Below are 23,298 nucleotides of genomic sequence, written 5' to 3'. Positions count from 1 at the left end.
AGTGCTGACAAAGGGCACCCATACACGTGCATGTACATGCATGCACAGGCATATGGCGGTGATGGTGTGGGTGGTTATAAAGTTAAAATCGAGTATCGAATTGCAGAGTTGCATTAGGGGGGTCGCAATCACATGAGGAAAGGTTAGGCATCCTGCCTAAACAGACACTGTCTGGCGAAGTGCTCTACACGAATGACCCGCACTTAATCGCTAATCATTATGGACCGCAGACTCGAACGTATCCCGGCTCTTTAGTACCACATACATAACATCTTCTATTGCTTTCAATCACAATTTACTGAAAGAGTTTATGGGTAAGTTAGATTACGTCCGTCAGTTCTTACGCTATAAAAACAAATAAATATAAAAACAAGACAAAGGCATCCTTAAGAATCAAGTTTCTTTCCGGAGGGCCCAGCATTTAAGCATTAGCGTGTGGATGTCTTTAGGCTCTTGTCAACCCCAAGAGCTTCTCTGAACTTCTTTTATGAGACACCCTTATGTTCATACACATACACGTACATATGTAGAGATTCGTGCAAAAGAACCATGTTGAAGTGGAAAAATGTTTTTATGGTATTTTTATGTGACCCACTCGCAAGAGACGTGAATATAGAGTCGGTCAAATTACAATTTTTTATTCTTTTGTATTGCTTAACTTTTTATGTGGTGTATTTTTAACGAATTTATATTTTTCAGACAATGACTCAATTTAGTTTGGTTTTATAGGATGTTTACTCAATTTTAATTAGTGTTATTATTCAGGAGTGATTCGTTTATTTGCCATCATTAATTTTTTCTTTCATTTTGTTTTTCATTTTCTTTTACTTGAACTTTGCTATTTCACTTTTGTTTACCTTTGCACTTAACTGATGAGCTTTTGTTTCTAGTAGGTGCTTATTGTCTATCCTCATTTACCTGTCACCACTTGGAATAATTGCAATAATTGAAATAAATACTTTTACGAAGAAGGGAAAGTCGCAAGGAAAAAAATGATATTGGAAAATTCTTAGCTTTACTTTCATCCTTCTTCTGCTTTAACTTTATGTATAGAGTTATAGAGTTGTAGCGCTATTTATCATTTTCATTTGGCAGTGCAATAAGAAAGGAAATTGAATTTTGACGGAAATCGAACGTTTTATACCCTTCTGTAGGCCTAGGACTCAACTGTGATCACTTCAAGATGCCCTCAAGGGGGTGTACTCTATTCTCCCTAGTCTACTCTAGTCATAGATGACTTCCTACAATTTCTGAAATCGAATGGATTTGACACACACAAGGCTAAGGAGATGACTTAGTAATCTACATCACAGGAATGCACGAGTAAGCAATAACACCCTGCGAGTTTGGGGGTTAGAATATACCCGTGGTAGGTATGCCTGCCATAAGAGGCGTCTAAATTACCAAATCGATTTAAGGGGTTGTGTAGCGCAACACTTTCAGGTTGAAAGCGCAATATAAGCTTCTAAAAACCCAATTGTCAACCTCACCTATCCGTGGTGAATCCCGTTTCATTAATAGCCGAGGCTGTGCCGACCCCAAAGTTCTCATGAATTCAGGGGGTGGGAGGGCGGTATGGCCTAGAATGTCGCATATGGTCATAGCAAATCGTTCACGAGATGGTCGAGCTTGGTACCGGAATGTACCGGAATCATGACAGGCATATCTATATAGTCTAATATTTAAGCTACGTGTTGTAATGGCTGCGACACTCAGAATCTAACAGAATTTTGAGGTTTTAATTATGAACAGAACTCTTTGGCAAGGAGCGAATCCATATACTGACTCTCATTCAGAGATCTTCTTCACGAATGGATCAAAATTCGGTGGCGGGAAAACGGCAGGTGCTAGTTATGGGTCTTACTATAAAAAATCGATATCAATCGCGTAATACTCCGCTATCTTTCAGATAAAGACCCATGCAATAGAAGTTGGCAGTAGAGAATGTCTTCGGACAGGCTTATCCTCGAGTATCTTCATTCTTTCAGACCGCCAGGTAGCCTTGGGTGCTTTGCAGTTTTACGCAGCTACTTTTAAGCTAGTAGATACATTTATTGGAGTCCTAAATGATCTGAGAGCCAAAAGCAAGGTTTTTGTTGATATGGGTTTCCGGCATCAGGGACATGAAGGTAATGAACAGGGTGTATAGCAGCATTCTATGGTCTAGAGCCCTTCTGTGGAAAAAGGTAGTTCAAACAGCACTGGATTGAGTGCCCAGGCCAAAGGCAGGCCAAATTAACCCACTCTTCTTCGGTACTATACGAGACACTGTAGTCACCTAAGTGATTAAATCTGTCGGATACATAAATCTGCCGCTTTTGTGAGCTGGAAGTTGAAACGTCGCACTGCAAGGCAGATAGACAGACTTTTAGGTTGCGTGACTCTTGGTCTCCTCGTGATGTATATAAACAAATTAAAAGCCTCTACATTTAATAGAAGTGAATTAAAATAGGTCTAAATAAGCGCTGCAAAGTAAAGAGACTTCATAATAAGAATATTTAAAGTAATATTTCGCACAGTCGACACGTTATCCCATTGCAAATTGTCACAAATAGTTCGAATATAGGGCACCTCATAAGTACCCTTGAACACAAATAGAGACGAAAACAAGATGACTGAATCATCCAAAAAATAAAATGTACTTTCATTTCAAATTTCAGGCCCTAGAACTAAAACACACTGCTTGAACTGTTTTCACAAAACTACGCACATTAAATGTTTTTTTTACTTGGTAGCTTTAAGCCTGGCGTTTGACATGTGGTGTTGATATAGTGCTCGCCTACTCCACCGAAATTCCGGGGTTTCAGTCATGGACAAAGCACCATCGAAAACTTTAAATAAAGTTTCTATAAGCGAGGTCGCCCCTCGGCAGTGATTTGGCATACACTCCGATTGTATTTCTGCCATGAAAAGCTTCTCAGTGAAAACTCATCAACTTGCAGATGCCTTTTGGAGTCGGCTTAGAACAAGAAGGCATCGTTCTGCCGATTTGTAAGAAAAATTAATAGGAGCATGACGTAAATTGGAAGAGAAGCTTGGCCAAAAATCTCTTCGGAGGTATATAGCTCTTTGTAACTATTTTTGTACAATAAACACATTTTTGCGAAAAACTACTTCGGAGTTCTACTAATCGATAAACTTTATTTTCCTTTATGATTAATCATATATCAACCAATCGATTATTTTATATTTTTTGTTGTTCCTAAACGACGTGTATAAAAAACTTAAATAAACATGGGTTGATTCGAGACTTTTAAATGAAAGATTAGCACAATTCGATTTCGAAATAATATTTTTTTAACTGCCTAGGGATTCCTTGCTAGTCTATTAAAACTTTGATTACGATACTGTTAATCTTTAAACTATCTAGCTTAAACCTAGTACAACCAGTGGCTGCACGACGTGAGCTACCTGTAAACGTATGCTATGCAAAGATTAGGGACAACCGCGAGAATGATCTCATTCGCAATTTTTGACACCTCTCCATTGAAAATGTTCGCAACATCCCCTAATTGTGGCAATACAAGAGAGTTTAAAATGAAATCAAAATAGTTTTCTGAGAATGCAGAACCTGTCGGTTAAGAAGTTTATAAAAATTACTTTAACAGCTGGGTATACAAATCAAAAGAAAAATTTTATTAAATATTAACATACCTGAGAATATTCATATACATATACAAAAGAAGGTATGAAGGGCGTGCAAAAACTAGTTCAAACTCATTGCAACTGTGGCGATGCTGTTGCTTGCTGTAATGACAAAAGCACAACTTTGTTGCCACCACAATCCGGTGACATTTTTCATATTTTCTTGCAGGTTCCGTTTTTATACTCAGCGTGCTTTGCACACAGAGTATATTAACTTTGATTGGATAACGGTTGGTTGTACAGGTATAAAGGAATCGAGATATATATAGACTTCCATATATCAAAATCATCAGTATTGGAAAAAAATTTGATTGAGCCGTCCGTCCGTTAGCACGATAAATTGAGTAAATATTGAGATATCTTCACCAAATTTGGTACACTAGCTTATCTGGACCCAGAATAGATTGGTATCGAAAATGAGCGAAATCGGATGATAACCACGCCCACTTTTTATATATATAAAATTTTGGAAAATACAAAAAACCTGATAATTTAGTAAATAATACACCTTGAATGTTGAAATTTGACATGTGGACTGATATTGAGACTCTTGATAAAAATTTGGAAAATTTTTTCAAAATGGGTGTGGCACCGCCCACTTATGATAAAATCAATTTTACAAATATTATTAATCATAAATGGAAAATCGTTAAACCTATCGTAACAAAATTCGGCAGAGAGTTTGCCTTTACTATAAGGAATGACTTGAGGAAAAATTAAAGAAATCGGTTAAGGACCACGCCCACTTTTATATAAAAGATTATAAAAAGGGTCGCGGACGAATAAAATAAGCTATATCTTTGCAAAAAAGAGCTCAATGGTATTTCATTTCCCTAGTGGATTATTAACAATAAAAAGGAAAAAATTCAAATTTAAAAAATGGGCGTGGCACCGCCCCTTTATGACTAAGCAATTTTCTATGTTTCGGGAGCCATAATTCGAACAAAAATTAACGGATCGTAAAAAAATTTTGGGTTCACAAATTTTCCCTATGGCAGGAAATATTTCTAGTAAAAATGGACGGAATCGGTTAAAGACCACGGCAACTTAGATATAAAACCAGTTTAGATGGCCGTATATTAGAATAATAAGCTATAACTTACCAAAAAATAGTTTTGAATCAATAATATTTGACTTATCAAGTTTTACTGTAAGAGGAAATGGGGAGACATTTTTTTTAAACGATGCCACGTGTTATCTAGAAAAGTAATTTATCTGAAATGAAATGTACAATTGAAGCTCACGCTGAGTATATAATATTCGGTTACACCCGAACTTAGACACCTTTACTTGTTATATATTAAATGCAATGCTATTTTGAACTATGACCAACTGACATTTACTCGTTTACATATAAAAGCAACGGAGCCAGGGGCATAAGGGAAGGATGCAACCGTATACATAGAAAATGAGAGCAGAAAGACGCTTGACCGGTGGCACCACAAGAAGACGTTTTTAAGTTAAATATATCTGTACGTAAAAATACTTACAATTTCTTGGGCTTATAATGGGGCGTTCCAACTTAAAATTATTAAAAATTACAGGGGAAAATAACACGTGGTGCACTTTAAATTGAAGGCTAAGCACGGTCTTAAATATAATATATATTGTGGCAAATATTAGCAATTCCGATACATCACTATGCCGGTACAAAACAAATGCTACACAACCACAACAGCAATGTAAGCATATGAAACAAATAATAACTGCGGATACATGCAAGGCGAATCCATACCAGGTGATGGCAAAGCGAATTCAACCAATTCGCCGTGCAGAAGAATGTCAAGTCAAAAGAAAATTTTTATTGATTTCGATTAAATGACATATTGTTGTACAAGGCTTTGTATGGAAAATTATCAAGAAGAAGCAATCAGCTGTTGGGATAACACCACCTCTACTGAATTCGCCTTGGGATACATGTAAGTACACAACAGCTAGGAGCGTTGATGACATTACTCGCAATTGTGCAGAGAAATATAGAGCGCAGACTACATTAGTCCTACATATACATAAGAGACAACAGCGAATATGAGATGCAGAGAAACAAGAGAAGTAAATAAGTAACTAATCGTGAAGGCAGCTCGCGAAAAGTCTCGACCCAGGAAGAAATGGGCGAACGAGGTAACTTAACGTATATAAGCAGAGCACTCTAAGGATAATTATCAACCAGTTTTAAAAAACGTTGTAAGTGAATTAGGCAAAGAATTTCAATTGTGAAGTTCTACAACCATTGTAATACTCTAAATAAAGAAAGTTCAGTTATCCGAACGTTAAAGAAGGGATTCGAAATATATTTTGAATATCACATACTTACTAAATATATGCTTAGTTGGTACTAAGGGGCATATTAACAATTTAAATTAAATTCAAGAGCGCCCTGTCTAAAATTTGGTTTTAAAATCTCCTTATCTTAGCATAAATCCAATACTAATTGATGGAGATAAGAACAAGTTCTGAGATATGACGCACTCTGATATTGGGGCGTTTTTTAAATAATACGCGAAATAGAAGATTTTCGAAAAAGACACCGGGAGAGGGGTTTTTGCAAATAAATTCTAAGATATAGCAACTAAAATAGGGTGGCATTCCGCTCATTGTTCGGTATGTTTAAAGACAAGCTTCGCACAAAATTTATTCAAAATTAAAATTGACGATATTCGTTGAGTTGTTCTATTAGTGTTCAACTCAAGATGGAACAACCCACAGTTCTTATTAGTATTGTTATGCTACAGCAATAAAAGCAAATCAACGAAGCATGTTCGCTAATTAGGAACCTACTTTGTATGCAAGTACCAATGGCATTTTTGAAAAATTATAACTTTGTGAAATTATTTCAGTCATTAAGTTTCATATTATTTACAGATGTAATGTACAAATGTAAAAATGTATTTCGCAGAGTTGGAGGCTGACATTTCTGTGAACAATAATGTTTAATAAGTTTGTAATTAACTGTAATATTTTCAATTTTAATTAACTTTTCCTTAACAACTTAGATACTTTGAAGATAGAAGAAAATTAGCTTTTTGTTCATTTAACAGATGTGCAAGATTAAAATATAGAATATTAATGAGATAAGTTTTTTGTTACTGGTTACTCTGGTAATTACCGACTTTAAGAAGAATTTTAAAAGAAGCTGATGAATTGAATGCCTAATTTTATAAAACCTCACAAAGCATGGTATACAGTGTTAAATTTATTGGCATGAACATTGGAAGATTTTTAAATCATCACCGAAGCAATTCATGTTGTCAATAGAATAAGTAGGAAGATGAAGCATTTATTTTTATTTATATTTATATTTATTTATTTATTTACCAACGTATTACAGGGTAAGACCAGATATAGTCTTTTAGAAGTACTTCAGCTAAGTTATTAAACATAAAACAGTGCAAATATGTATATCCTAACTTAAATCTAAGTGAAAAATTTAGAATAAATCAAACCTTAACGAAAGAAAAGATAGTCAAGATCAAAGTGAGAAAAGGGGAAAGAAAAGAGAAGCAGGGATCTTAAACACCCTTACAATGTTTTTGCATTGTTTTTATACAGCGCTGAAATACTTGAGTATTACATCCTTGTAGTTGAATCTATTTAGTCCAGCCTTCACATTATCTGGGATTGAATTCCATAATTTAACCGCGCTAATGAAAAATAATCTAGATGAAGTTAAGTAATTATGCGATGGTACGACCAGACTCTGATGTCTCAGTGATCTCACTGGTCTCAACTTTTCGAATAAGTAATTTGGTGTCTTCCACAATAATAATTTGTATATAAAGATACAATTCCTGGCGGCTAGATAATTTTCAAGGCAGCACCCAAGAATTCTCGTTCGCCATGCAGATATGTGATCATATCTACCAATCCCGTAAACGTATCTCGTAGCATTGTTAAACGCTACAACAACTTTGTTGTATGACACTGAGTCCATTTTATCATATACTGTATCAGCGTACGTTATAAGCGGCATAATTAACTGCAGCACAAGTTTTCGCCTGGTTTCAACGGGTGTGAATGGGGCCGAGACTCTTAACTTCCGTAATATTGCATAAATATTGGTAACTACCCTGTTGACATGGTCACTACAAGTAAGTTTACAGTTCACAATAAAACCTATACTTTTTACTCTATCAACAAATTTAAGTGGACTAGTTCCAATATACAATGCAGGAACGTCAATATTATATACAACAATATGACATATAGGCAAAACATAATACTTGGATGCATTCAAACTCAACGAATTTTCACTAGCCCAAACAGAGATTGCAGACAGATCATTATTAATTTTGAAACACAAATCTTCAACAAGACCGATACGAATTGACAAATATAATTGCATATCATCGGCATATGCATGAATATTGACATACTGGCACACATCAAAAATATCATTCACAAAGATACTAAACAGAAGTGGACCAAGGACCGACCCTTGCGGTACGCCAACATACACAGGTTTAGACTGCGACAAAGAACTTCCTGATTGATTTCTTTCACATCGTGGAAAAACATGAAGAGGTGAAGCAGAAATTTATTATGTGTGTAAGCGGACCTAGTATAAACTCCATTACGATCTTAATAAATCTTAGAGAGATTCCATCCTCCCCCAAAGCATCCGATTTTATACTTAATAAAGACTTCAAAACATCAACCTCGCCAATTGTATCAAATTGAAATTTGTTATTAGGGCCGACATAGGAGGCGTAATCTTTTAGCAGGGCTGGAGCATTGACGTCATTGTTAGCGCTAACAAAAAAGTCCTATATATTCTTTGCAAAAACTGAATGTTATTACTACTGAGAAAAAATTATGCAAACACGCATGTACTTACTACAAAACTAGCAGAAATACCAATAAATGGTTATATTGTGGAATAGTAATTTTTAAACAAAATAGCCATGCTATTTCTCACATATCAATTTCCCTGAACTTCTCTTTAGTTTAGCTCATCTACCTTTCTCTTGATGAGATGTCCTTCGATTGTATACGCAGAGTCACGAAGAGTTTAAGCTTTCGCTCCTAAGAAATATTGGTCCTTTCTCCTTTTACCACTTTTCCATATTTTTTTCGATTCCGGAAGTTGCTGCGTGGTGGTGCAATGTCCTACTAAAGATTTACTCTGAATTTTCACAAAAAAGTATGGAAGGAGTACCCGTGGAGAGTTGAAGTGTTGGTAAGAAATTTTAAGCTTTGAACAGGGCGAAATATTCGGGTGGGTGTCGAAATTCTCTATGTACAAAATTCTAAAAACAAAATTCTGCTTTTTAAAATAAAAAATAACCCTGGGCTACGCCATGCCAAGTCCGGGAGTGTGGTATAACCGTGGCTACCGCCACGGTGATGTCCTTCTGCGTGGTATACCCTTCTGCGAAGGCGGCCTTCGGCCGCACTTTAAAAAAATAACCCTTGGCCGACCCAACACCGGCTACGATATGCCATGATTCCGGAATTTTGACTTCCAGAATTAAACATGCAGAATATTGAAAAAGCAGAATTTTAGAAAGCAGATTTTTTTTGCAATTTACAGAATTTTGTCACCCAGAATTTTGTAATACAGAATAATGACACGCTCTCAAATATTCTCTAGGATACAAAACTTGTAAGTGTAAAATTTTTTACAACTTGACCAAAGACCTTTTGTCACCCCCTAATACCTTAAATGCCACTCACATAGAAAATAACTCCGAAATACTGGACTACGAGTATGTTCAGCAAAAAAGTGAGGAAGAAAGTATCTTCGTGTGTACCGAAAACGTTGTTGCTTATATGAAGTTTTAATTTTTATGTTCAGCTGAGCAGAGCTCACAGAATACATTAATTTTGTTCGCATAACGGTACCCCGTAACGGCATAAACTAATCGAGATAGATATATAATTCTATATATCAAAATGATTTGGGCGAAAAAAGAAATTGATTTAGCCATGCCCGTCCGCCGGCCGTCCGTTTGTCCGTAAACACGATAACTTGAGTAAATTTTGAGGTATCTAAATGAAATTTGGTATGTAAGTTCCTGGGCACTCATTTCAGATCGCTCACTTTTTCGATATCGAGAATTTCGAAAAACCGAAAAAGTGCGATAATTTATAACCAAAGACAAATAAAGCGATGAAACTTGGTAGGTGGGTTGACCTTATTAGGCAAAATAGAAAATTGGTGAAAGTTTGGGCAACGAGCGTGGTACCGCCCACTTTTAAAAGAAGGTTATTTAAAGGTTTTGCATGCTGTAATTTGGCAGCTGAGTATGAAATCTTCGGCTACACCCGAACTTAGCCTTCCATACTCTTTTTGTTAATCTTTCATGGGAACGACGATATAATACTCAAAGCCGAAGATTAAACTATTAAAATGTATTCAAATAGCTTCATTTCTAACCTAACCAGGCTTACAAATAAATTTCTTTAACTTCCAACTAAAGGTTATTATGAAAAATCATAAAATCTGTAAAATCGGTTAAATAGGCAAATAGAGTAACGATACAAGCGATTTTTTGAACAAATCTTTTTACCTGAAGCGATGTTGGCGATTTTCGAAAGTAAGATAATGTTCGAAAACATTTCAGGAAATAATCATCAGGAAATAATCATAAAGAAATTACGAATATCCTTTTATGTCAACAAAAGATTGAATGAAGAATATAAGAAATAGTGGTCCGAACCGACAAGATCCCACTTTCGATTAACGAGAGAAAAAATATATTTGCACACCAAATTTCATTGAGGCAGCTCAAAAATTTAGGTCATATGTTGCGTTTGAATGCACAGACAGCCTGTAGATAGTTGGCACAGCTCTGCGTTGTGATCATTTCGGTATTACCTATTGATCGCCACGCCGAGAGTATTCCACTCTTTGCAGATGCTACACGAAGTAGCCATTCAATTTGTTGCTAATAGAATTCCTCACGTTTCTATCAAGCCACGAACAATATGAAGTGTGAGAAATAGCTTCTTCTGCTCATAGCAAGACATTTGACTGATGCTAATTGGGAACGCCGGACATATTTTATTACCATTTCATTGATATATATGCCAGTTCTATTAAAGCTTACGATTTCTTGAATTTGTTTAAAAAGAAATTTCTCGGGAGTACCGGCTTCAGAACTTCTCGAATATCGAAATACTCGTAAGACTCGCAAGCTTCTCAACATTCAATTTCAAGCAAACATTTTAAACTCTAGTTTAAATAAATGCTGTTATGGCTTCGGAATGAAAAATTAGAATATTATAAGACTTACACAAATACACAAAGAAAATACAATGAACAAAAAAACTACAAGTATTAAAATAAAACAGAGTGCATAATACTGCCAATGAAGCAATTAAATCGAATGTCGATAAGCGAGATTTGCGAGTATTTCGAGATAGGAGAATCTCGCGATAAGCCAAACTTTCAAGAAGAAATCGTAATATCGTAATACTCTACTGACCTCTCTGAATTCCGCAAAGACTGACACATAGTAAGAAAATGTTTACAAGCAATTTTGCGTGCTCCCTAACTGATAGGACCTGAAGGGTTATACAATTGAGTTGACTCTTTACAGTGCTTTTTACACATCTTACGTTTGCAGACTTATGTAATTGCCATTTTAGGTCCGGTAGGCACTAGGTACATATTTTGTTTTTGTGTCATGAATCAATTTTTAAACTCTTATATCCTTATATGGAGAGTTAAAAATCCCCTAAAATACTAATAGAGAAAATGTGAATTTTGTACTAACCTAATGCTATGGCATTGTTTTTTTTTATTTCTAATATTCCGAATCTTTCAAATCATATCGCGCACAACTTTCATCCTTTCGTCAAGTCAGCTTTATTTTTTTACTTATTGCTTAGTCTGTAAGTTGAGATATTTTTATTTCTCAGATACTTAGTTACTTATTGGCATTAGGTATATTGAAAAGTACAAGTATGCCGAAGCAAAACGACAACAATAAATACAACGTAAGAAATATGTAAGAAGGCTGGCAATATGGTTCAGTGAACCAGGCAATTGGCGTATAAGGTTACGGCCTCATAATCTCTCATATATGTTCATACATATGTATCCAACAACATTGCCTAACGTAGCTAGATGTGAATATGTTTTTATTTTTACAAATGCATGTAAATAGGTGAGCTTAGCAAGTGCTATTACTATGAAATGTAAGAGTAGAAGTTTTACCGCAGCCTAACACGCAAAGAGTATACACATATGCTAAGGAAATGTACTCGCCCGTGCACACGCACTAGGCTGGGTCGGTCCTCCGATGATATAATAAAATTGCAAAAGACCACTCCTAAAGTTGAGGTTTTTTGATGGAAGTGCGATCAAATTTTTTTTTGTAAAACCAGTCCAATTTTATTTTTTATTTCAAGGTAGTGATTTGCAAAGACATTTTACAAATACATTTGTTTTTATATTTGAGCTTGAGAAACTCTAAAAAGCCTTCTTATGTTCACAACTCGGTTAGCATACAAAATTATGTGAAACTAATATATAAATTTTGCTTTTTATACCCAGCTGCACTTGTATACAGGGTATTATAACTTTGATTGGATAACGGTTGGTTGTACAGGAGTAAGAAATTGAGAAAGATATAGACTTCCATATATCAAAATCATCAGTATCGAAAAAAAATTTGATTGAGCCATGTCCGTGCGTCCGTCTGTCTGTCTGTCCGTTAACACGATAACCTGAGTAAATATTGAGATATCTTCACCAAATTTGGTAAACTAGCTCATCCGGACCCAGTATAGATTGGTATTGAAAATGAGCGAAATCGGATGATAACCACGCCCATTTTGTATATACATATATAACATTTTGTAAAACACAAAAAACGTGATTATTTAGTAAATAATACACCTAGAATGTTGAAATTTGACGTGTGGACTGATATTGAGGCTCTTGATAATAAGTTGAAAAAAAAAAATTTTTAAATGGGCGTGGCACCGCCCACTTGTGACAAAATCAATTCTAAAACTATTATTAATCATAAGTCAAAAATTGTTAAACCTATCGCAACAAAATTCGGCATATAGGTTGCTTACTATAAGGAATTCTTTGAAGAAAAATTAAAGATTGTTAAAAGGGTCGTGGACGAATAAAATAATCTATATCTTAGCGAAAAAGTGCTTTGTATCAATAGAATTTTACTTTGTAAATTGAATTAAAACATTAAATTGGAAAACACTAAAATTTTTGAAAATGGATGTGGCACCGGCCCTTTTATGACAAAACAATTTTCTATGTTTCGGCAGCTATAATTCGAAGAAAAATTTGTTCAGAATAGAACCATATGTATATGTATTATTGCGCAGTCTTGTAACACTATTAAGCACACAAAACAAACCGCAATAGCATTTCAAGTGTACAGCTGGGTATGTAATATTCGGTTTCACCCGAACTTATACTTTCTTACTTGTTTTATTTGCCCTTACAGCGTAACTTTTAAATTTAGGAACGGTATATTCCACTCTTTTTCCGACCCAGTCTAATACATACTCTCATCAACTGAATTCTTAGCTTGCCACAAGTTAGCAGCTTAAGTTATATTCAAACCACAGACTAAAATAGGAGTTTTTTTCCATTCTTGGGTATTCTTTTCATTTGCTCTGTCTACATTTCAAAGAAGATTCAAACTTTTGTGTACATATAAGTAAACCAAGCCGGTGGATGAGAGGGTAGAGAGACTGGTCGCATTCCAAGCAACCAACTTTTCAGTAATATCTTTCGTGGATGGAGCTAAGCAATAGTCCTATCCCATTCGTTATATCCGAATAACCAGATGTTCAAGATATTTAATATATAGAGAGCAGATGTACAATTATCGACATTTTCGATGTGTATAAAATAAAAAATAAATCTGTAGTTCTCACAGAAAGTTTCGCATTTCTTATAGCCTGCATGCGATAGTTATGACCATGAATCAATTACCTGAACAATACCTGACGCATTTGTAAGTATTTGATAAAATTTTATACTTCTATCTATTTAAATGGTACATAACTGAGGAAAAGCTCCTTATCTGAACAATCGGTTGTATGCTTTATATACGACTGATCTCAAAAATTTTTTTTCAGACAACAAAATGTGTCACATACGCAAGCATTCGGTGAAATGTGCAGCAAATTGGGAAATATATGTCCAATAGTCACCTATGCTTCCCTAGTTTGATAGCAGAAGGCTCCGCAAAGAACGGCAGCAACAAAACTAAGCAAATTGCATCGACTAAATTGCACCGGCATAACGGGTGCCATGAGAAAGGCCCTTGCTGATGCACTTAGTGCTTCAGTGGGAATATGTCCCTTCCCTATTCTGATAGAGAAAGAGGCAACACTAGGCGCACTAAGACTTCCAAATATTTCGGAGGTGAAGCAAGAAAATATGATAGGGCATATGAAAGTAATAAGAAAATTCATAGGAAATCGCACATTACAACTGCGTGACGTAATGTTCCCTAAGCTCAGAATCTCACGAAACTTTGAAGTGTACATTATAGACAGGATCCAGTGGGAAACAGGGAATCCCTATAACGACCCTGACTTACGGTTCTGGTTCACGGATGGACCGAATTTCGATGACGGAAGAACAGGAGCTGGCATCTCTGGGTCGGACTTCAAGAAATCGATACCAATGGGATGCTACCCCACCATATTTCAGGCAGAAAGCCATGCAATAGAAGTCTGTGGTAGAAAATGTCTGCGGAGAGGCTTCACATCGAAGATCATATACATTATGTCGAGACAGCCAGGCGGCCCTGCATGCCTTGCAATCCGACAGTTACATCTAAGCTAGTGGATGACTGCAATGAAATTCTTAATTAACCGGGAGCCAAAAACAAGGTTTTGTTAGGATGGGTTCCCGAACATCAGGGACATGAAGGTAATGAGCATGCAGATTACCTAGCAAAGAAAGGTGCTATAGCAGCACTATATGGTCTAGAGCCCTTTTGTGGACTTACAAACGCACACACCAGGGACACTATAAGTAACTGGGAAACTAAACAATTCACACCTCACTGGATTGACTGCCCAGGGCAAAGACAGGCCAAACTGTTTAAACTTCTGGCAACGAAAGTATTAGCAAAACTCATAAATCTAAACAGGGAGTACCGAAGAACTCTCACTGGATACTATACGGGACACTGTGGTCTACGATATCACCTAAGTAAGCTAAATCTATCCGATACCCAAATTTGTTATTTCTGTGAGCTGGATGATGAAATGCCGGTTCACATTCTCTGCGAATGTGTCGCTTTGGCTAGGCAGATACTATCCCATCTAAGTTGTAGGACTCTTAATCCCTATGTGATATGGAGTAAAAAGCCTGAAGAGGTACTTAGATACATCAAAAGCTTTCAGATACAAAATTAGGCTTGGTCTTGGAAAGGTTTTGCAAAAGAGATCTGCACAAAGGTCGCAGTACTTCCACACCTAGTAATAATAAATAAAAAATATGCCCAAAAACCTCGTTTATGAAGAATCGGTTATACATCCCCGTATTGTATATTAGTCCGATTCGGCCTGTTTGAACAACTGTCTAATAAGACACCAAAATATGCCCGATGACCAAATATAATCAAGACATTAAAAATAGAGGACCTAGTTTCTGTTGAAACAGATAGACGGATATGGCTAAATCAACTCAGATCATCGGTGGAACTATCTCTTCTTTAACCATAGTGAGATAACGTAAGTCTGTAGGACGAATGTCGTTTCCCTCAGTCTCCCAAAATCGTAAAGAGAGAACATTCTCATTCGCAGTTTTCACAGCTACCATTATCAGCCTGTCAGTGCGGCGAATTGTTCTGTAGTAACTTTTTTGTTTGCTGAAATATATACGATTGTTTTTTAAAAATATGTCTAAGAGTCGTATCGTTATCTTTTACGTGAATACAAATTTTATATGTAATTTTTGCCTAAAATGGTAATTTTAGCTAATATTTTTTTTACATATAGTTTAAAACAGTTAACTCATTCAATTGAAGTAGAAAAAAAATGTATTTTATTTTAATTTTTTTGCTTTAAACTGAAGTCCTTCGAAAAAGACTGATTTTTGTAAGGCCAAGTCCAAGACAAGTCAAACTTAATTTTTAAAATATTAAAAAAAAATATTTTTCTTCAAAAAACATTTAAAACAAGTGAATATATATCAAGAAATGATTAACAAAAAAAAAAAAAACAAAAATGTTAGTTTTTTTTATATCTATAGGGTCCTTAAACTTGAACACGTATCTTAGACGTACGTGATCTTTCTAGGGTAAAAAAATAACGTTATCTTTCTAGGGTTAAGGACTTACAATTTTGACTTTCTGAAGAGAGAAGACTTAAGGCTCACAATGGGCATACTGACAGGATATTGCCGCTTGGCGTTACATGCTTATAAGCAAAGATTATCGAAAATAAAGATGTTGCAGGCGCAAACTTCGGTGGAAAGCAGCGGAGCGTAACAAAATTCTAGTAGGTCACTTTCACCACACCAAAAACTTTAACACAATTTTTAACATAATTTAAGCACAGAAATACACTGATTGGAGTTTTAGAGAGTAAAAGTTAAAATTCTGAACACATTAGCTGAATAAAAAGTGTACAAATAATTGTTAAATAACAAATACAGACAGTGGTAGTTTAACAAATTCTGCTGTGGTAAGTGGTGAATGTGACCTACTAGAATTTTGTGAAGCTTGCTCCACACGATTTTTCGTCCCTGCGACATCTTTATTTTCGGTAATCTTTGTTATAAGTTAGGCCTCGTCAGTAACAGCAAGTGTAGAAAGTGTGAGCTGCTTGAAGAAATGGTTGACCACGTTCTGTGTTCATGGCCTGCGCTAGCCAGGTCAAGGCTCCAGCTATTAAGGGGGGCAGAGTTGCCAGGCAGCAATTAAGCTGGGTTCTAGAAAACTACTAGTATTTTCCAACAGGACGGAGGTATTCCATAACATATAACACACCTGATTGGAGTTCTTCCGTTTGGTCGTTAAACAAATTCTGGTAACATTTCGGACACATTCAGTCTAAGTGATGTCTTTATTGACCGGCCAGTTCAAGCTAACCTAACCTAAGTGCTGAAATATCAGTTCTGTCCACGTCATATTTTCCTCTAACATAATAGTTTGTGACAAACTGAAAAAAATAGGAAAAAAGCACGTCGTTTTATTAAAAAATAGCCAAATACATGCAAACATATTCGAACCAGAAAAAACGAGTACCGGTGCGTATGTGTAACATTATTTTTATTATTTGTTATAAAGGAGTTACATACGTACATACTTACAAATGCAAGTGGAACTTATACACGGGTTTTAAAAAGCTTTGATCTATTCATTCCTCAACTCAAGTTTTTTTTGCTTTCTTGATTATTTACGATTGGCGCTGAAAAATTCATACGCGTCAAGAAGTCATGTGAATCAGTGAAGTGGATATTGATTAAGGTTTTATATTTTTATATTTATATTTTATGTCATTTTTTTATTTTTCATGAAACTCATTCCGTCTTTGTACAAATCGTATTTACGCTTGAATTTTATGTGATTTATTAATATTTCACTAAGTTTGTTTGCAATCAATTTGAAATGAACAACGACTGGAATATACATAGATATCGCAAATTGTCTTTAGTACAGAAACCAATATGTATGTGTTTATACAAACATACGAACCCTTTTCAAAAGTACAAACGAGCCACATTTGCGTGCCACATAAACCGCTTTAATTAAAGCCGCAAACATGCTGCAGATATGTGAAAGTAGATATATATACATATGTACATAGCAGATAATATACATACAAGTAAGTAAAAGAGTAAACCCAACAAACACTGAAAATAAAAATCTTAAATATTTGAGAAAAACATTGATTCGCAGTTTGATATTCAACATTATTTATCACTTGAAACAAAATATTTTCTCGACTTTTTCTCAAACGTCGATCTTCAACTTGAGAATAATTTGAGGCATACTTGAAACTTTTTTCTCTCAAATGTTTGAGAAAACATTAATTCTCAGTTTGATATTCAGATTATTTATAATTTGAAGCTAAATATTCTCTCAACTTTTTCTCGAACGTTGTTCTTCAACTTGAGAATGGTTAGAGATATACTTGCATTTCGTTCCATCGTGGTTGAAAACCATCGGTATCATGGAATATTTTCGTTAATAATAATGTGAATACTTTTTGCGCCAATGTGCCTAAATTTTAAAGTACATAATAAGTGTTCATAAAACCAAAAAATAAAATAAAACATAGTACAGCATGCTAATTTTACATCAATGCTATCGACAGTGTCGTCGATAGTGCCGTTGATAACTCGTCGATCTCTAATTTGCACACTTTAGCTGGAAATGTAAACAAGCGAACAAGGAAGTATTTATATATTTTAATAATATTAAGTGATATTGTACTACATTATACATAAATCTAAACTAGTTAAAAGTGAAGTAAGGCAAATAATAAATTTGCTTACCGAAAGTGGCACAACAGTGGATTCCATTTCGTTCCACTTTATTCTTTTTTGAGAAAAGGTTGAGAATCAAAAAATTATCAATTTGAAAATAAAGAAAAATTCCATATTAAAAATTTGCCTTTTAGCTTGAGAATGCTATCAACGGTTATTTGATATGCATTTGAAGACTAACGTTTGAAATGTGAGAAATAGACTGATTCTCAAATGTATCTCCAACTGAGAATTGACAAAAATATTTATTGGGAAGGCTCCAACAAGAGTGTTGATGTGGGTTAGTACAATACTTCCCGTCAGAAAAAGCAGAAAACGCTTGTTGTTATGTATGTATGTATATAGAAAGACAAACATGCTGGTAAGCAAGAGCAACCAGCTGTTGTGCTAACAAATACAAATCCATACACACAAACACACACATATGCAAGCTTTTTTATGCAATGTAAATTTTTGATTTATTTGATTCACTTGATTTATTTTTGCACTTGTGCGATTTCATTTGATTTATGTTGGCGCGTCGACATAAGAATTTGTAAGAAGATACTGTGCTTGCGTGTGTGTGTGTTGGTGTCTGGCGTCTACTTATGCGCCTTGTCTACTTTAAGGCGTTTCACACACATGTACTGTTACTCACGAATCACTGAGCTTAAAAAATTAAAAAGTTTCCAAAATACATAAAGCGTGCAATGGCATTTCAGCAAAGTTTTGTAAAAACTGAACTAAAATTTGACACAGAATAAAGAAATGGAAAAATTAAAGAAGTCGTTAAAGTTTACGGAGCACTTAAACTGCTAGCATGCCACGTGTCGGGCTCAGCATGCAAACAAATATCTGGGGCGTTTTTTTTTTTCATTTGTACACTCAAACTCACACGCATAAGTACACACGTAAATATAATCAAAATAATATCTCATTATATCGGCAACACACAGTTAAATTTTTTTAGAAGAAATGTTATTTTGAATTATTTTATATATCCATGTATTTGTGGTCCTTAAATTTTAAATGTATTATGATGATATGATTGAACTCTGTTTATGTGAAGGTTTGTCTCACTGTAATATTCTAAATTTGTGCGCAACTTTTCGCAAAATTATTATTATTTTTGCGCCTTGAAGTATGCAAAGGCTTTATAAACTTTATATGCTTTACTTAATTTCCTACTTACATATTACATATAAACATACGATAGATATACATACGAACGAACATTGCTGGCATGCTATTTCACTACATATCCAATCATTATAAACCTTTGAAGAAAACAAAAAGTCAATACGAGGAGGATAAAAGAACATGTTGCATATTTAAAGGCGACAATTTCGTTTTTTATGTTCTTCGTACAAGAATTTCGTTTAAGAAAAACTGTAGTGAAATTTTCTGGCGAGTATTTGTCTAGAGCGTTTTAGTCCTTCTGAATATCATTTTATTCATACCGTCCAAACCTTGCTCTTTTCACTTCAATAAACTTGGACCAAATAATGCTACTAAAACCAAAACAGACCAAACGATTACAGAGCACGTATTGAGATTAAGCTATGTGGTTTCAAGTTCCTCCTGACATAGAAGGGATTCCGCCCCAGACAATTAGCCTCGACAAGTTGCATATTGTAGCTTATTCATTCTTTAGAAGAGTTTTCATAAGCTACCACCGTTGTTGATGCTCGGATGTTTTATATGTATATGAAGCCGTCAATAGAGTTATGCTCTGAGAGTTAACGCTCCTCTGATTTTGTCTGCCCATGAAAGCAGAACTTTAGTGTGAAAAGAACAAATAACATTATATGACAAGGCGTGAACATATACAATTGGGTTAAGAGCTAACTTTGGAATTTTTTCAGCAGGTTCTCCACAAAGTTAAATAGAATGTCATTACAGAACGTAGCATAACAAAACATTAAATTATTTAAAGCAGTACGCTGCGAAATTAAGTAAATAAAAGTCACTTTATATACCTACATATTTAACCGCAAAAATTTCAAAAAATACGCAACATATTTATATCTTAAGATGCTTAGACTCAAAAACTATGTAAGTAAATAAATTTCACTTTTCCTATACTCCATGTACCTTCGTTTTAAAGCTTTTATTCACTGCTGGCATACATCAACATAGAAATGTTTCTTGGGGAAATTTATGAGTTTTCGCCGTAATTTGAATTTATACGTTTTATGTACATAGATTGAATTCAACATTCATACGTGCCGTCATAAAATTTTTTTTTCGAAATATTGGTAAGGTAGGTATTTATACTTTTTGCTTAGTTTTTCTTGACACTGCGATTATGACTTGAAGTAAAAAAGAAAGTCGAACTAAAAATTTGGTTTGCGAAACATATGCAATATATATACAACTTTACACCAATACTTAACCACTTCCTTTGCGGCGCTTCAAAAACGGAACACCAACGTACATTTTATATATGTGACGGTTTTATGACCGGTTTTGTACACATTAGGGATTCGCGGGCCCCAATGGGACTCTGAAGGGGTATTAGTGGCTCGATTTCGAACATATCTAAACACTGTTTCAGGGAATTTAACCTCCTTTTTTTACCTTATGTTCTACTGATTTTGTTCTAGCTTTCTTATTCGAAATTAAGTAACATTCCTAATAGAAACCTTTATATACGACAAGCAGACCCGGCAAATGTTGTTCTGCCCTAAATTTGGTCTATCTGCATATATTTTAATAAGTTTTCTCCGTCTAACTCTGCCCTCGCCCCTCTACAATTTTTCATAATCTTTGTATTCACTGCTCCCTCCGTATTTTTCGCTTCATCTCTCTCCATCTTCGTCTCAGTCTATCTCTTTCTCAATATCCTTCTCCTTCTCTCTTTTCTCTTCTCTGAAGTTTTTCTCATTCTTCTTCATATCTTATTGCCAGTCCCAGAGGGTGGTATGTATTTTGTTCCAGTCCCATTCCGAGTCTCAGTCCCAGTCCCACTCTGAGTCGAATAGGACGTATGTAAATAGGTATCTGGGTATTATTAATTCATGTCTTTGTATCGGTTTCGCATGCATATTTATCAGTTTTGCCAGGTTGATGCGACTAAATCGAATATTACAATGAACTTTAAAGCTCTCAGTAACAGCTTTCGTTTGATGTCCATAATACACACACATTTTAGGGGTATCGGGGTCCATGTTTTGGCCTAAATATCGAGACCCTAGTCACCCAGTGGTTTAAAACTTACTCTGTACTAAAGCACGCATCAACAGCATCAATTTGATACCCATAATATAAAAACGCTATCTAGGCGTTCAAATGTCCACGGTTTGGTGTATATCTCGAGACCCTGCGCGTTGATTCTGAATTTTCTTTGCTATAAACCTCATGGAGCCCTAGAGCTTTCCAACGAATGCAAAACCGTGGAAATCGGTTCGTGCGTTCTGGAGTTATAGCGTCAGGAAGAAAAACCCGAATTTTTTTTATATTATAGATAAATTATTTTTGCTTCTCTAATGATTCTATCAAAAAATGTAGCAAATGCACCCTTTATATTAGTAAAAGCTTAGACGATTTTTTTTTAATTTTCACAATCCCTGGACAGCCTAGCATAGTTCTTGTTCCCTTTTGTGTAATAGTCGTCGCGTTCTTATGTGTGTTGCAAGTTTCAAGACTCTATCCGAAAAATTACTCAAACATGGATTGCGAGATTCCCTAATTACGTACTGAAATGAAACTAACTGCAGTCAAACATATCCAGAAAGCTTGAAAAGACGGGTACCGGTGCACTTAAGTAAACTTATTTTTTATCATCTTATCTTATTTATATTATAAAAACGATAGCTCAAGACTTAGTGTGAGTGACAATCATCCTTTAACTGCTGAACCAATCGTGGATAAAGACGCCGTATCCGTATTGCAACCATGGATATATTTACGACACTGCCACCTGTTTGCATTTTTTTTTTAATTTATCAGGCAAATGTAATATATGGTCCGGTGCTTGAGCTTCGAAAGAGTTCTTGATTGAGCAGGATGGTTGGCGTCAGGGTGCAGCAATTGCTGAACATACAATTCACGTTTGTAACGATGGCTCCAAGTTAGGTCTGTTGTTTACTGTGTCGACGCAGAAATAAGCAGATCCTACAAGTTGCCAGATTACTGCAGCTTCTTTGAGGCTGAAATTATAGCCGTGTAGAAAGCAGTATACATTCTGGAGCAATCGTGCTTAAGCTTCAGTCACGTCAATATATATATTGATACTCGTGCGGTGATTAAGACAATTATATCACACAGTATTTTACCAATAAGTGTAGTGGAAGGCAAAGCAGCATTGGAAAGCTTCGCTCAGGCCGGACCATATAACTATACTGGGTACCCGGTTATAAAAAATAGAAGTTAGCAAAAAGGCCGTTGTGTTGGCACTTTCTGAATCGACGATAGACGTCCCAATTCGTTTTGGAGAAATCAAAAGGAGGTAGGAGTTGCATATGATACGTCAAGAGAAAGGACGGAGCTGCAAAATTTCTAAGATTATGTGCCTTCGATATTAGACTCAAAACAGAGGTTCATATATGTGAAGAACGAAGACTTAAGGCTCAGATTTCGAAGCAGCAATTAAGCTAGGTCCTAGAAAACTTTTAGTATTTGTCCAGAGGACAGAGTTGTTCTATAACATAAGTCATGGTACCTGATTGGGGTTCTTTAGTTTGGTCGTCAAACAAATAACGGTAACACTATGGATACATTCAGTACAAATGAGGTCTTTGTTGACAGACCAGTTCAATCTATCTTAACTTTAAGTTAGGGTTCGCGAGTACCTAAAGCCCTGATACTTTTTCCATATACGCAAAATAAAAAATCTGAAAAAATTGTTTGTAAATATAACTGGAAGAAACGAGCTCGCTTTTAAAGCCCGTGTACAAAACAATAGTTTCTAAAAAAATTTATTTCACTTAACCCCCCATGAAAAACCTCTGAGCACGGCCGTGATTATGATCCTTACAGGAACATTTACAGCACATACACACCACAACCTTTTTACTTTTACTTAGCGTAAGCTTAATATACATTCTTCAAACTATTTTGTTTTTATTAGTTTTTCTGTGTGAGGAAACGGAAATTACTGTTGGTCTAGTTATATATTTCAGTTGCCTGAATATTTGTTTAGAAAGCGTACGAAAATTAGCACTTCCGGTGCAATCGCCGTACAAGTCTTAAGCATCCACGAAAAAATATATCAAAATATTAAACGAATATAAACAGAT

General features: G+C 35.3%; 1 long non-coding RNA gene across 2 annotated transcripts in view; it reads right to left on the bottom strand.

Moving 5' to 3' along the window:
• The window catches only part of LOC137238133 (uncharacterized), a 480,771-nt gene that overhangs the window by 161,478 nt on the left and 295,995 nt on the right, over window positions 1-23,298 (bottom strand). The window lies entirely within an intron of this gene.

Source organism: Eurosta solidaginis, chromosome 1, assembly GCF_040869045.1.
Source record: "Eurosta solidaginis isolate ZX-2024a chromosome 1, ASM4086904v1, whole genome shotgun sequence".
Lineage (NCBI taxonomy): Eukaryota > Metazoa > Arthropoda > Insecta > Diptera > Tephritidae > Eurosta > Eurosta solidaginis.
The sequence above is the reverse complement of the archived record's forward strand: the minus strand, read 5'-3'. Positions and strand labels throughout refer to the sequence as shown.